This window comes from Lipotes vexillifer, unplaced genomic scaffold (genome assembly GCF_000442215.2).
Source record: "Lipotes vexillifer unplaced genomic scaffold, Lipotes_vexillifer_v1.1 scaffold418, whole genome shotgun sequence".
NCBI classification, from domain to species: Eukaryota; Metazoa; Chordata; class Mammalia; order Artiodactyla; family Lipotidae; genus Lipotes; species Lipotes vexillifer.
Window position 1 is genome coordinate 5225773 of NW_006798629.1, and position 13099 is coordinate 5238871.

General features: G+C 38.9%; 1 protein-coding gene across 1 annotated transcript in view; it reads right to left on the reverse strand.

Annotated features, from left to right (window-relative positions):
• The window catches only part of PLCL2 (phospholipase C like 2), a 198318-nt gene that overhangs the window by 86792 nt on the left and 98427 nt on the right, over positions 1-13099 (reverse strand). The window lies entirely within an intron of this gene.

A 13099-nucleotide genomic window follows, 5' to 3' on the forward strand; every position in this document is an offset into this window, starting at 1 on the left:
GAGAAAAAAATCATAGTGTATTAGGATAACACAAACATAGGTTTCTATGTTCAAGACTAGGAATACAAATTTAATTTCCTTGGGAAAAAAATCATACTCTTAGGATTTCCAATTGTATGTTCTATGAATGAATGATACTCATTCACTTCTAAAGCTTAGAAGTGGCCTTGGTATTCACAGCCTAATACAGACAGGTTAAAAAAAAAAAATCATTACTGAATTATTGCAACCCATGAGGATCAAGAAACACAATTCCAGTAATACATAATAAAAGCTCGCATAGAGAATTGGCCACACAATTTGCAGGGCCCAGGGGAAAGTGAAAATGCAGGGGAAAATGAACAACCTCGTTCAGAAATTAAGAATTTTAAGAAGGTCATGGAAGAGCATTAAGCCAGCTACATGGCCTTTCTGAGTCAGGGGCCTGTACAATGCACTGGTAATACACCCATGAAGCAGGCCCTGCTGGGTGTACACCTCCTGCACCAGTGTTTCCCGAAAGGTTGTCACTAAACCACTTTTCTCAGAATCCCCTGGGTTACCTGGGTAAAATGCAGATTCCTAGGCTCATGGAATCACCTCTCCAGGGGGTGGTGCCCAGGAATTTACATTTTAGGCAGCACTCTAGGTGATGGGAATGTACAATAAAGTTTAAAACCACTCTCTAACCACTTAGACTCACTAAGCTGTCTGGGCTATTTCTGGAAACTAAGTATGAACCATTAAATTATGTGTTACGTGAGTAGAAACTGAAATTCCAGCGGCAATTCTTGGCTTTTCAGAGCCTCATATTAGATTAGTCATGGTCCTAAACACTTCAAATAGATATGGTTTTACTTCTGTTGTTGTATTAAGTCTGGGTGGGAGGCCCAGATTTCAGCTAGAGGTGCTTCTAAAATTCTGGGGTTGGATTTATTAAAGCCTGCTCCCATGCACCAGGCGAATGTTTAGAACAAGTCACCTAAGTCCTTCCAATGTTAACAGACTAGTAACACTACCAAGTGAAAAACTTCAGGCAACATCTATTTCTACAGCAGTCTGCATCACCAGTAATACACTCCTCAACTTCCCTGCATGATGTAGCAGGCGCTCACCTCAAGGAGCTGATGCCACATCTATGTGTACGTTTAAGTTCTTTCCCTGTATAGGTGCCTTTATTATTATTATTATTTTAAATTGCTCAAATGGGCTCACAACATCTTTCACAATTTTAACCTAAAACTCGACATTGCCTTTCAGTAGGCATATGAAATTTGTGATAAATTTTCAGTAAGACATTATATTCATAAATAAGAAATAGAGATGGGGTTGGGATTATATGACTTTCATGCAATAAAGAAAAGAGCATGCAAAATATTGTACAAAGGCATTCTAACTTTCCTGCTCTGCGAGAATCTTTTTTTTTTTTTTTTTTTTCTGGCCATGTCACTCGGCATGTGGGGTCTTAGTTCCCTGACCAGGGATTGAACCCGCATCCCCTGCAGTGGAAGCGTGGAGTCTTAACCACTGGACCGCCAGGTAAGCCCCCAAGAGAATCTATTTTGAATAAAACCTCTACATTTAAAAAAGTGATTATGCTATTCTCTGCCTCTGAAATTTAAAACTACTTTTACTTTTTGACTACCTATACTTCCAAAAGCAATTTGCAGAAGGCAATTAAACTTAAACTTTAAATCATACAGGTATCATTTCCCTCAAAGTTTCAAAATGAACCAAAGAGGCTTTTGTGATCTGAATGCCAACATGAAACATAAAAGCCACAAGGCAGAGTATTTCTTTATAATTGTATCCTCCAAGCAATAAAGTGCAAAAGACATTAAAGCTGTGGTAATGGTATCTATAAGATACATTGTATTGAATACTACAGCTGTTCCAAACCCTAAAACTTAGATTGTCTATTCAAGCAAGTTGGCATGAAATTAAATTTGTAATCAGCCATGTATAAGGGTATGAAACAAATGCATGAATTTCCTATTTTTCAGAATGAGGGTTGTCTTTACCTTTAAAAATAATATTTACCTTTAATAAAGACAGCATACTAATTAAGGGAATTTTATAACTTTTATAAATTATATCTCAAAGCTGCCACTAGTAAAAGGAATCACAAAGATAAATGGAGGTGTCTATCCATTTATTCACTGAAATATATATACAGCATTTTCTCAACAGTATAATCTTTTATTCTGTCATTCTCAACATATTGATTAATACTGGACTACCACTTCAGCACATGGAGGCCTGAATGAAAAGGTCTGTCTCTCCTCTGCTAGGAGAAAAAGCTATTAGAAAACATCAAAAGAGAAGCGTGCTTCCTTAGAGACCAACAGAGCAGGCGGGAGCTGGCCCTCATCACCAGATGGACCAGAATCACTGGCTGGAAGCAACAGGTGGATGTGAAGGCAAGCTGGTCCCCCACAGCCCAGAGGAAGGCAGATGGAGGGAGAACTGGGCTTCCTCAGCAGGAGACCCAGGCCCCCAACCTGCCTGACTTTGTCCCAGAATCTTTATCCCATCCTACATATTTCCACCTGACCTTCACTTTTTAGCCCAGCAGTGATCACGTACTCACATAAGCTAAGCAGCCCATCGGCAGCAGAGTTGGAATCTATTTTCTGTGTTGCGTCTTAATGTTAGTTTAAATTTAAAATTAAAAAGTGATCAAACTATATGTGCTACACATACAGTTTTTTTTTAACTAAAGGAAAACTAATGTGTATAACTTACATGCACTAATCACCTAAAACCAGAAGAGAAAAACGTAAGTTTCTGCTGAGATGGAGATGCCTCCAAATACTTTTAAAAACTGTACAGATGATGTTTCAGAACTAGCTCTTAATGTTGTAAGTACTCATCACCTAAAGCTTCCGAGTGGTGGAAACCACAACATGTAGATAAACTTGGTCCACTGGTGCATTTCTGCTGCACTATCAACACTTAATACCAAGAGAAGAAACACAAAAGTTACGTCCAGTCTGGAAGAAAACCAGCTTCCGAAAGAACCCACCTCTATATCAACCCTGAAATTCTGAATTCTAGATAAAGCATCATAAAATTTTGAACAGGACAGAAGCTTAAAGATTCATTTATATGTTTAACCAATGCTTATTTACAGAATAACATCTTTGTATCAGGAATAATTTTATGAAAGCAATGACCTAGCAAGAGGCTAAGCGAGCTTTTCTGCATCACAGCAAACTCAGGAAGAACGAAAATGTTTATAGAACTTATATTTAACAATAAAAATGGAAGTAGCCACATTGAACCCAATGGAAAAACATACCTATTTCTAACAAGACTGCCTACTTTATTTAACAGAAGTTTGTCACTACCTTTTGGCCTCTAAAATGACCATCTGGGGTACTTCAGAGGTAGCGGTTCATAAATGGGTGTGAGCAATTTCATAAATTCTCATCCTGAAATGAGGTGACAAATAGGTGGGCCTCACTTCTTTGCTGGCAACAAGGTGCTTGAGTCTGATGCAACCACCGTAGCACCTTCTAGAGAAGAGGAAACCCGTCTGAGGAGTCGGAGTCTGGTCTCAAGGCCCAGGAGTTGATGTCCTGCTAGGACAGCATGGCCTGCTGGGTCCTACTGCATTCCTGTTGTATTTCTAAACTGATTTGTTTCCATTTTCTGTTTGACTGTTTCTCAATATACACCACAAGAAAATGACGATCAACCTCCAGATTCAATACGCTGGCAGGAACTGACACGGCGCCCTAACAATGGAGATGGAGCATGAAGACAGAGCAGCCATTTATCCTTCTGGTTTGTTTTGAGTCCAGTTATTTACTCTGATGTATAAGTAACATTAAAGAAGAGTATGAGATCTTTATGCTTATTGAAGGGAGTCTGGGATGAAAGAGAGTTTGGAAACACTGGTTAAAGAAATTTCTATCCTTGTAAAGCAGTTATACTCCAATAAAGATGTTTTAAAAAAAGAAAGAAAAGAAAAAGAAATTTCTATCCTTAACAAAACAAAAACCCCCAGAAACAACTTGAGGCCTATTAAACAAGCACAGCAAGGCCTGACCTTTCCTCAGCTCAGTAACAATAGCTCTGAGTTGAAGGAATAAGTCATGCCGGGTACATCAGGGTTACCTTGCAAGGTTTTTTCATACATCTTTAAAGCTTTGATGTGCTCTCCAAGATGAGCAAAAAGGAAAAAAGTAAAAAAAAAAAAAAAAAAAAAAAGGATCTGGAGCAAAATCAGTCACTCTGAAGGTCATTTTATAAAATCAGATGAATTGAAAAAGAATAAAATAACTTGAAGAAAAGCTAGATATGGTCAAATGCCGCTTCCTCCTCACAGGGAAGGGCCCTTTACTGCAAGTAACAGAAAGCTGCTTGGCCTGAGGATGCTCTCCTCACAGATCTGCTAATGGCTTGGGAACCTATGTGTGATTGGACAGTCCCAAACGTGGGCAAGTCCAGTTCAGATGACAGCTTAGGATGAAGAAAGCCAAGAGAGAACATCACTCCCACTTAACAAGAAAAAGCCAGACTATCAATAAAATCACAACTTTTCTTATACCCATCAAAGAACTGTGATCACAAGGGAACTGAATTCCAAGGAGTGAAAAACCCCTCCAAGAAGAGAGAAGACGCAGACACTGTTTCACAGTTTGTAGAGCACGGAAGAAAGAGTCCACCATGGAAACACATAAAAGAAATCAGTTAAGGGACTTCCCTGGCAGTCCAGCGGTTAAGACTCCGTGCTCCCAGTGCAGGGGGCCCCAGTTCGATCCCTGGTTGGGGGACTACGATCCCACATACCACAACTACTGAGCTCGCACACCACAATGAAGAGGCTGTGTGCCACAACAAAGACCCAACACAGCCACAATAAATAAATAAATTAATTAATTAATTAAAATTTTAAAAAAAGAAATCAGTTAAAATTCTAAGGAAATCCTAAAGGCCAAGTGTGGGCTACTATATCAGCTTGGAGCAACTGGGTACCCCAGACACAGGGAGAGTTTGTACTCACATGAAAGGCTTCACAGGTTGCTCCTGAGAAAGACTGGGGCCAGAGCAGCAGAGAGCCCCTCTCCAGGACACAGGCATGCAGCAGGTGATGGGGACACCATGAAACTCTGCTACTTCCCCGACCCTCCTCTCAGATGAAGCAAAAGCCTTAAGCCACTGGGGGAATGGCAGCAAGCCTGCTTTCTCCCTGGGCTACTGGGGGATGGGTAGAAGAAAAATCCATCTCCTTCCACAGCCAAGCAAAGATCTACTGGGCCTTGGACTCAGGAGCCTGTAGCAATAAAGCAGAACTCTTTCTGGGGCAGAAACTCACCACAGATATAGGCAGAGTCTGGCTGCCTTGGGGAACAGGGCAGGAATGTCCAGAAGGTCCCTCCCTTGAGGCCCAGGTGCACAGGGCTGCCTAAGATTGAAACTAGACCAGGAGGACTAAGAAATCCCCGGCTCCAGCAGACGCTGGGCACCAAGGAGCAGGCAGCGTACCACAGAGGAGGCATAAGACCGTGGAAAGAGAGCCCTTTCTGACACAGGCCTTTGCAGATGGAAGCAGATGGCAAGAGCAGGAACCATGAGTAAACCCTCCAGGACCCCAGTGCCCACCTAGACACATGGTTATGGTGGCCCACAGGTAGAGGAATTTGAAGCCAGCAGTACACTGAAGGTGACAATGGCAACTCAAAACATAAACCCAGATCAATTATTGACTAGATTGACTCAACTTCCCCAAACGTTAATGACCTAGAAGAAGAAGAGGCATGTTCATTTCTGAGCATAAATATTATTTACCTCAGTCTCTATTAAGCGTGATGTTTAGCATTCAATAGAAATTACAGTGTGCGCGTGTGCACGTGCACACACACACAGACACACACAAAATGTAAGGAAAAAACCCACTGTCAAGAGACAAAACAATCAATAGAGCCAGACCCAGAGGTGACCTAGACCTATCACACAGGAACTTTAAAACAACTATTATTAATATACAAAATAATCTGGGGGTGGGGAGTAGACAATATTCATGATCAAATGGGCTATTTCAGCAGAAAGATGGAAATTATAAAAAAAGAGTCCAATGGAAATGCATTTAAAAATCCCAACTATCAGAAGTGGTGAATTCCTTTGATAGGCTTATAAGCAGACTGAACATAGCCAAGAAAAGATTCAGTGAACTTGAAGAGGTGTCCATAAAAATTATCCAAACTAAAACACAAAAAGATTTAAAAAGTGAAAAAATATAAAACAGTGCATCCCAGAGCGGCTGTAGAACATATGCGAAAATTGAGTCCCAGCAGGATAAGAGAGAGAGAATATGGCAGAAGAAGAAATAATGTCCTAGAATTTTCCAAAATTAGATCCAAGAAACTCAAGCACAATCATGCACACACACACACACACACACACACACACACACACACACACACACACACTCACACACACTCCTAGACCTACATTATCATAGTCAAGTTGCTGAAAAAAGAAATACAAAGAGAAAAGCTTTAAGGTAGCCAGAGTAAAAAAGAAAGTAAGACACAAAGGAATGTAGGTAAGAGCTACAGTTCAGATGGATTACAGGTGATGTACTTACATCTAACCACAGGTTGTCTACTTGACCCAGCTTAATAGTTTAATGGGAAAAGTGATTCTCTTTTAAGGACTGTATTCCCTAAATTTCCCTCTGCTTCCCCAGATGAAGGTGTCCCTAATGTAGATGTAGGTCTTTAAGGGGTCACAGGTGAGTTTCAGAGTCTCCATAAAACTGTGATTGGATTCTGAAAGTAATTTGTAAACCCATTCTAAGAAGTTTAGAATCTTGGCTTTACTGACAAATTTTAGAAGGCAAAGAAAAAGGTTTATCATTTCCTAAGAATGTCAGCCTTAAGTGTTAGAGGCAAAGGATAAATGTTTTACAGGGTTGTAAAGGAAATTTTAAGGCTATCCAAAAGAGAAATGACAAACTGAGAGAGGGGAAAGAATTTTGCTGTTTTTATTAGCAAAACTCCATTATATATCCATCATTTATGGATATATAATGGAGTTTTGCTAATAAAAACAGCAAAATCAATCAATCACAGAAAGAGCTCTTATTTATAACTGTGAAATGGTTTTCTTTATTCCAAAGTAGAACAAAATAATCCAGCAGTTCATAAACTTTCTAGTTTAGGAATCACCCATGGAAATGCTATGGGCCACAAGATGTAAGCTAGTATTGCATGTTCTCTATGCCTCAGTTTTCCCACCTATAAAATAGAGATTAAAAAAATACCCACACCCCCATATGTTATTTATAGTCCCTGCTTCATAGGGTTGTTATAATGATGAGTTCATATTGGGAAAGTGCTCTAAATGCTGCCTGAAGTTTTATACACCCTACATTAGACACTGTTCAGTAAATACTTTTCAGACTGAAATGATTTCTTCATGAAAAAAGAATAAAAAGAAACACTGTCATAAATGTGTAGATGCAATACTCTCATCACTTAGGATTTGTGGAAAGTTAGCCCCATCCCAGAAGAAACAGAATGAACATCACTCTCTTTGGGTCTTTTTTAACTGAGGCCACTACCTAATGCTACCATAGAACTTTGGAGCATGACCAAATGGATGTGATGCCCAAGATACCTTGAGAACCTGTCAAAAATAGCCAGATGCCCTCTCAAAATAAAGCTTCAGAAGGCTGCATCCCCATGTCGAGAAAGAACAAAGAAGTAAACCATTTCTTAAAGTCATTTGTTAATTTTAAATCCCATCAATTTAGTGACAATTACAATTTAACTCATGTATAAGTATTCACATATAAAAAATTTTGAGGCAATGATCCCCATAATAGTTTTCTCTAACAAATAACCAAATGACTACTCAGGGCACTCTCTGATCAGAATTATTCAGATGATTCCTTCTACTTCATACTCCCATATTATTTCCTACAGTGTTCAAAACAATTGCATGTAAAGAAAACAACTTTCCAGTTCCTGTAAAATGAAGTTTTCAAGGTCAGGTTAAAGCTTCCAGGTCACTTGATGTAATGGGTTACACCTGCCTTTAAAACACTGGGGTCTTTAATTATAAAATCAGAGGACCATAATAGAATATAATACTTTCATAACCACACTCTTTTGGTGATACACTTTCACTACTACTGAGATATTTATTCAAAGTAAATTTACAAAACCATCGTCTACATCTGTGTCCAATGTAAACTGCAATAAAATTCATTGGTTTTCTCCAGTAATAAAAAACTTAAGGGTGAGCACTGAGCCCCTACAAACTACAACAGCGCTACTTTACATTCCAGTGAAAATACTGATGCTAATGAATTTTATTTTATAATCCATAATAATGGTACTTAAGTGGTCCACTTTGGGGTGAAAGCTGTAAGTGTTTCTCAACTGTGTATATGGTAATTCCTTATTTAGCACATTCTAAAGCCTCTCGACTTCCTATACTGCAGAGCTGTTTTGAGATATGGTTACATAACCTAATTGTTAATAACTGTCTGGTAAATCATACCTAATTTTAAAAGGTATGCAAGTCAAATTACATAATGTGAATTCTCAGCTACAAATACAGTCAATTCTAAGAGTACCTTCTCAATCACAATTTTCCCCCTAAATGGTACTGGTTCTTCACTACTTCAGAGTAGCTTAGGAGGAAGAATTTATTTTCCTCATTTTTTAATCCTTAAATCTGTCACTGCATTGAGAGGAAAATGATGGTAGTTCAGGGACAGTCAAGACTCAAAAGAAAAGCTTCCATAAAGATCCATACACAGGCAAGGCTACTGCCATGGGCTATATCCACCACAAAAAAGAAACAACAGTAGATCTTTCAGTCAGGAATTTTAATATTTCCACAGTTATTTTAAAATTAAAATTTTTAAGGAAAATTGCTTAACCAACAGTATTTTCTATCATCCTCTTGTTTATTATTTTCTTTCTATCTTGTCTGGTAGGGAGAAAAAAAAAAAAACCTTCCAAGGGTCTTTTTTTAACCCAATGGCTTATTTGCATATGAAATTAGTGGGAGGTGGGCAAGTATCAGAAAAAAAGAGAAACAATTCATATGAAAGGAAAACTCAGCTTTCTACAAAATATTCTTTTAAGTCCCAAGGCATTCATGTGCCTGCACTAGTCCAGCCCTCAATGTTGTCTCTTCTCCAAACTTGTACAGTATTTATAGTCTCTACCCTATAATTTAACACTTAATTATAATCTTATTCAGATCTCCAATTGTTTTATATGGGTTAGCCTTATCTCCTCAAGTGGAAAGTAAAAGTTTTGAAGGAATGGGCCAAATCTTATATTCTATATGGCTGGCTGGACCAATTCAAGCAGTCAGAACAGTAACTCCTTCTGATGAATCTGTATCGCAGTGATAAAGGGGTATTCCCAACAAGAGGATGCGACACTGTAAATATGTATGCACCCAACACTGGAGCACCTAAATATATAAAGTAAGTATTAACAGACCCAAAAGACAGAAATATACAGCAACAGAATAATAGTAAGGGACGTTAATACTCCACGTTCACCAATGGTTAGGTCATCCAGACAGAAAATCAATAAAGAAACACTGGTCTTAAATGACATGTTAGACCAGATGGACTTAACAGATATGTACAGAACATTCCATCCAAAAGCAACAGAATATACATTCTTCTCAACTACACATCGAACATTCTCCAGGACGGATCACATGCTAGGCCACAAAACAATCCTTGATAAATTTAATAGTGAAATCATATCAAGTATTTTTTCTAATCACAATGGTATGAAACTAAAAATCCATTACAGGAAGAAAACTGGAAATTTACAAATCTGCAGAGATTAAACAATATACCACTGAACAATTAATGGGTCAAAGATGAAATAAATACCTGAGACAAATGAAAATGGAAACACAAAATACCAAAATTTATGGGATGCAACAAAAGCAGTTTTAAAAGGGAACTTCATAACAATAAATGGCTACATTAAGAAACAAGAGGGGCTTCCCTGGTGGCGCGGTGGTTGAGAGTCCGCCTGCCGATGCAGGGGACGCGGGTTCGTGCCCCGGTCCGGGAAGATCCCACATGCTGCAGAGCGGCTGGGCCCATGAGCCATGGCCACTGATCCTGTGCGTCCGGAGCCTGTGCTCCACAACGGGAGAGGCCACAACAGTGAGAGGCCCACGTACTGCAAAACTTACTAGTAAAATGAAGTTTGACATTCTTTAAAGAAAGACAACACTAACATTCACAATGTCCTGGATTCAATCAAAAATACCTGGACCAGGTTTCCCTGGTGACAGTGGTTAAGAATCCACCTGCCAATGCAGAGGACACGGGTTTGAGCCCTGGTCTGGGAAGATCCCACATGCTGCAGAACAACTAAGCCCGTGTGCCACAACTACTGAGCCTGTGCTCTAGAGTGCACGTGCCACAACTACTGAAGTCTGCATGCTTAGAGCCTGTGCACCGTGACAAGAGAAGCTACCGCGATAAGAAGCCCATGCACTGCAACGAACAGTAGCCCCCGCTCTCCGCAACTAGAGAAAGCCCGCGCACAGCAACAAAGACCCAGCACAGCCAATAAATAAATAAATTTATAAAAAAAGAAAATAAACAAGAAAGATTAAAAATAAACAACCTAACTTTACAGCTCAAGGAACTAGAAGAAGAAGAGCAAACTAAGCCCAAAGTTGGTAGAAAGAAAGAAATAACAAAGATCAGAGTGGAAATAAATGAAAGAGAGACTAAAAAACAATAGAGAAGATCAATGAAACTAACTGCCGTTCTTTTTTTATTTTTAAAGATAAACAGACAAACCTTTAGCTAGACTCACCAAGAAAAAAAGAGAGAAAGGGAGAACTCAAACAAAGAAAATCAGAAATGAAAGAGGAAATGTTACATCTGATACCACGGAAATACAAAGGATGAGTCTGAGGAGGTAGTTGGGACCACAGTGGTCACCACTGTGAGATGGAGAGAGGTAGATGGCTTCAAGATAATATAAATGATAGGACTGACAACATTTTCTGATGGATTGACACAGCACATGACAGGAATGGAGGAATCTAAGATAACTGCCAAGTTTCTGGCTTGATTAAGTGGCACATAATGGTGCCATTTATTTACATGGGGAAGATTAGGGAATCGTTTTTTGGGGGGGTAAAATCAGTAGTTTTATTTTGAGTACGATAAGTTTGAGATGCCTCTAGATATCTAAGTGGAGATGTCACGTAGGCAGTTAAATATATGAATGTGGAAATATGGAGAGAGGTCAAGCCTACAGATGTAAGTTTGGAAGCCATAGCACCTTGGTGGCCACATGAGATTACCTAGTGAAGGAGGAGAGACAGAAAAGATGGCCTAGCATTTAATCTGGTGCATCCCAATATTTTAGGTTGGGTAGAGAAAGAGGGACGAGCAAAAGAGGCAAGAAAGCAGAAAGCAGAAATGTAATAGTGACTCCAGAATATTGTGGTATTGCAGCAGCCATGAAATAAAGTGTTTAAATAAGAATAGTCAGTGATGCTTCTGAGAGGTAAGGTCAGGAAAGTAAATCATGCTTAATATTAGCATAGTCTCTCCAGCTTTCTTATGGTTGCCGTTTGCACGATGTATCTTCTCCCACCTTGCTGTTTTCAACATATTTGTATTGAATCTTTGAATCAAAAGTGTAGACAGCATATAGTTGGATCTTTTTGAAAAAAAAAAAAATCCAGTCTGACAATCTCTGCCTTTGATTAGATTATTTAATTCATTCATATTTAACGTTATCATTGATACAGTTGGATTGGCATCTGCCACGTTACTTTTTCTTTTCTATATGTCCCATGTCTTTTCATTTCTTTATTCCCTTTTTAATGCATTCTTTGATGTAAGTTAGTGATATATGTTTGAGAGTTGGCAGAGTTCTTTGGTGACTCTGGCAAGAGCAGTTTCAGGGTAGTAGCAAAGGCCAGAAGGCCTCCTGGGATGAGCTGGAGACAAAGATTAATGAGACATGGAGACAGTGACTGCAGTTAACTCTGTGAAGAGGAGCCAGGGAAAGGAATTGGTAGGTAGAGTGTGTGTGTTTCTTTTTTTATTCAGATTGGAGACATTAGAGCAGGTTCCATGCTGAAGGGATTTGTCCCATGAAGAAGGGAAACTAATGACGCAGGAGAAGGGAACAGATCTCTGAAGAAGCAAATCCTTGGAAAAGCAAGAGGAGATGGGACCCCAAAGGGTGACTGTGAGCTGGATCCTGACGGAAATGTAAAGGAAGGGAAGTTTAATCAGAAGGAACAGCATATGCAAAGACATGCACCTCCTCTGGGTGCAGCGCGTGCTCCTGAGCCACAGACGGAGAAATACCAATGTGTACAAAGCTGATAATCAAGTGCACTTTTCCTGTGTGTGCAAATACAACTCACAACCTGTTTTAAAAGGTCAACAAATAAAAAAGGCCTCATTTGTTTTATAACTTGAGAATCAACAGCCCATTCATGTAGGTATTTCTGCCTTCACAGCCTAATAAAACTGAGCTAAAGGATAATAACACTTAAATATTTATTAACCTCCCTGAATAAATGAATGAGCTCAAAGATTACCACTTAAAGGCTCACCATTTCAAACACCAGATAGAAACCTGTATCCTTTTTAAAGAACTCTTTGAACAGTTACGATTATCCCAAAATGTTACAGTATACATTGTCATAGTCCAAATTTTTTCCTTCCAGTTTTATTGGGATTTAATTGACATCCAGCACTGTAAAAGTTTAAGGTATACAACATAATGATTTCACTTATATACATCATGAAATGATTACCACAGTAAGTTTTTAAAAATTGTTTTTTATTGAACAATTTTATTTATTGAAAAATTTTTAAGTTATAGTCAATTTCCAACCCACCACTTTTCTACACAGAGGTATTATATGCAAATACAAGATTTTCTAACACAAACATCTGCTGAAGTGCCACAAATATGCCCTCCACTTTTTTAAAATTAAAAGCTACACTTTGGTTAAGAAATCAATAAAAATGCCAATGTCCACATGGCAGGAACCCATAAGACTCAAGCAATTAAGCGAGAGCGTTTGGAAAACAGAGCAATGCCAGTTTGGATGGCAGAAGGTCCAGTCCTGC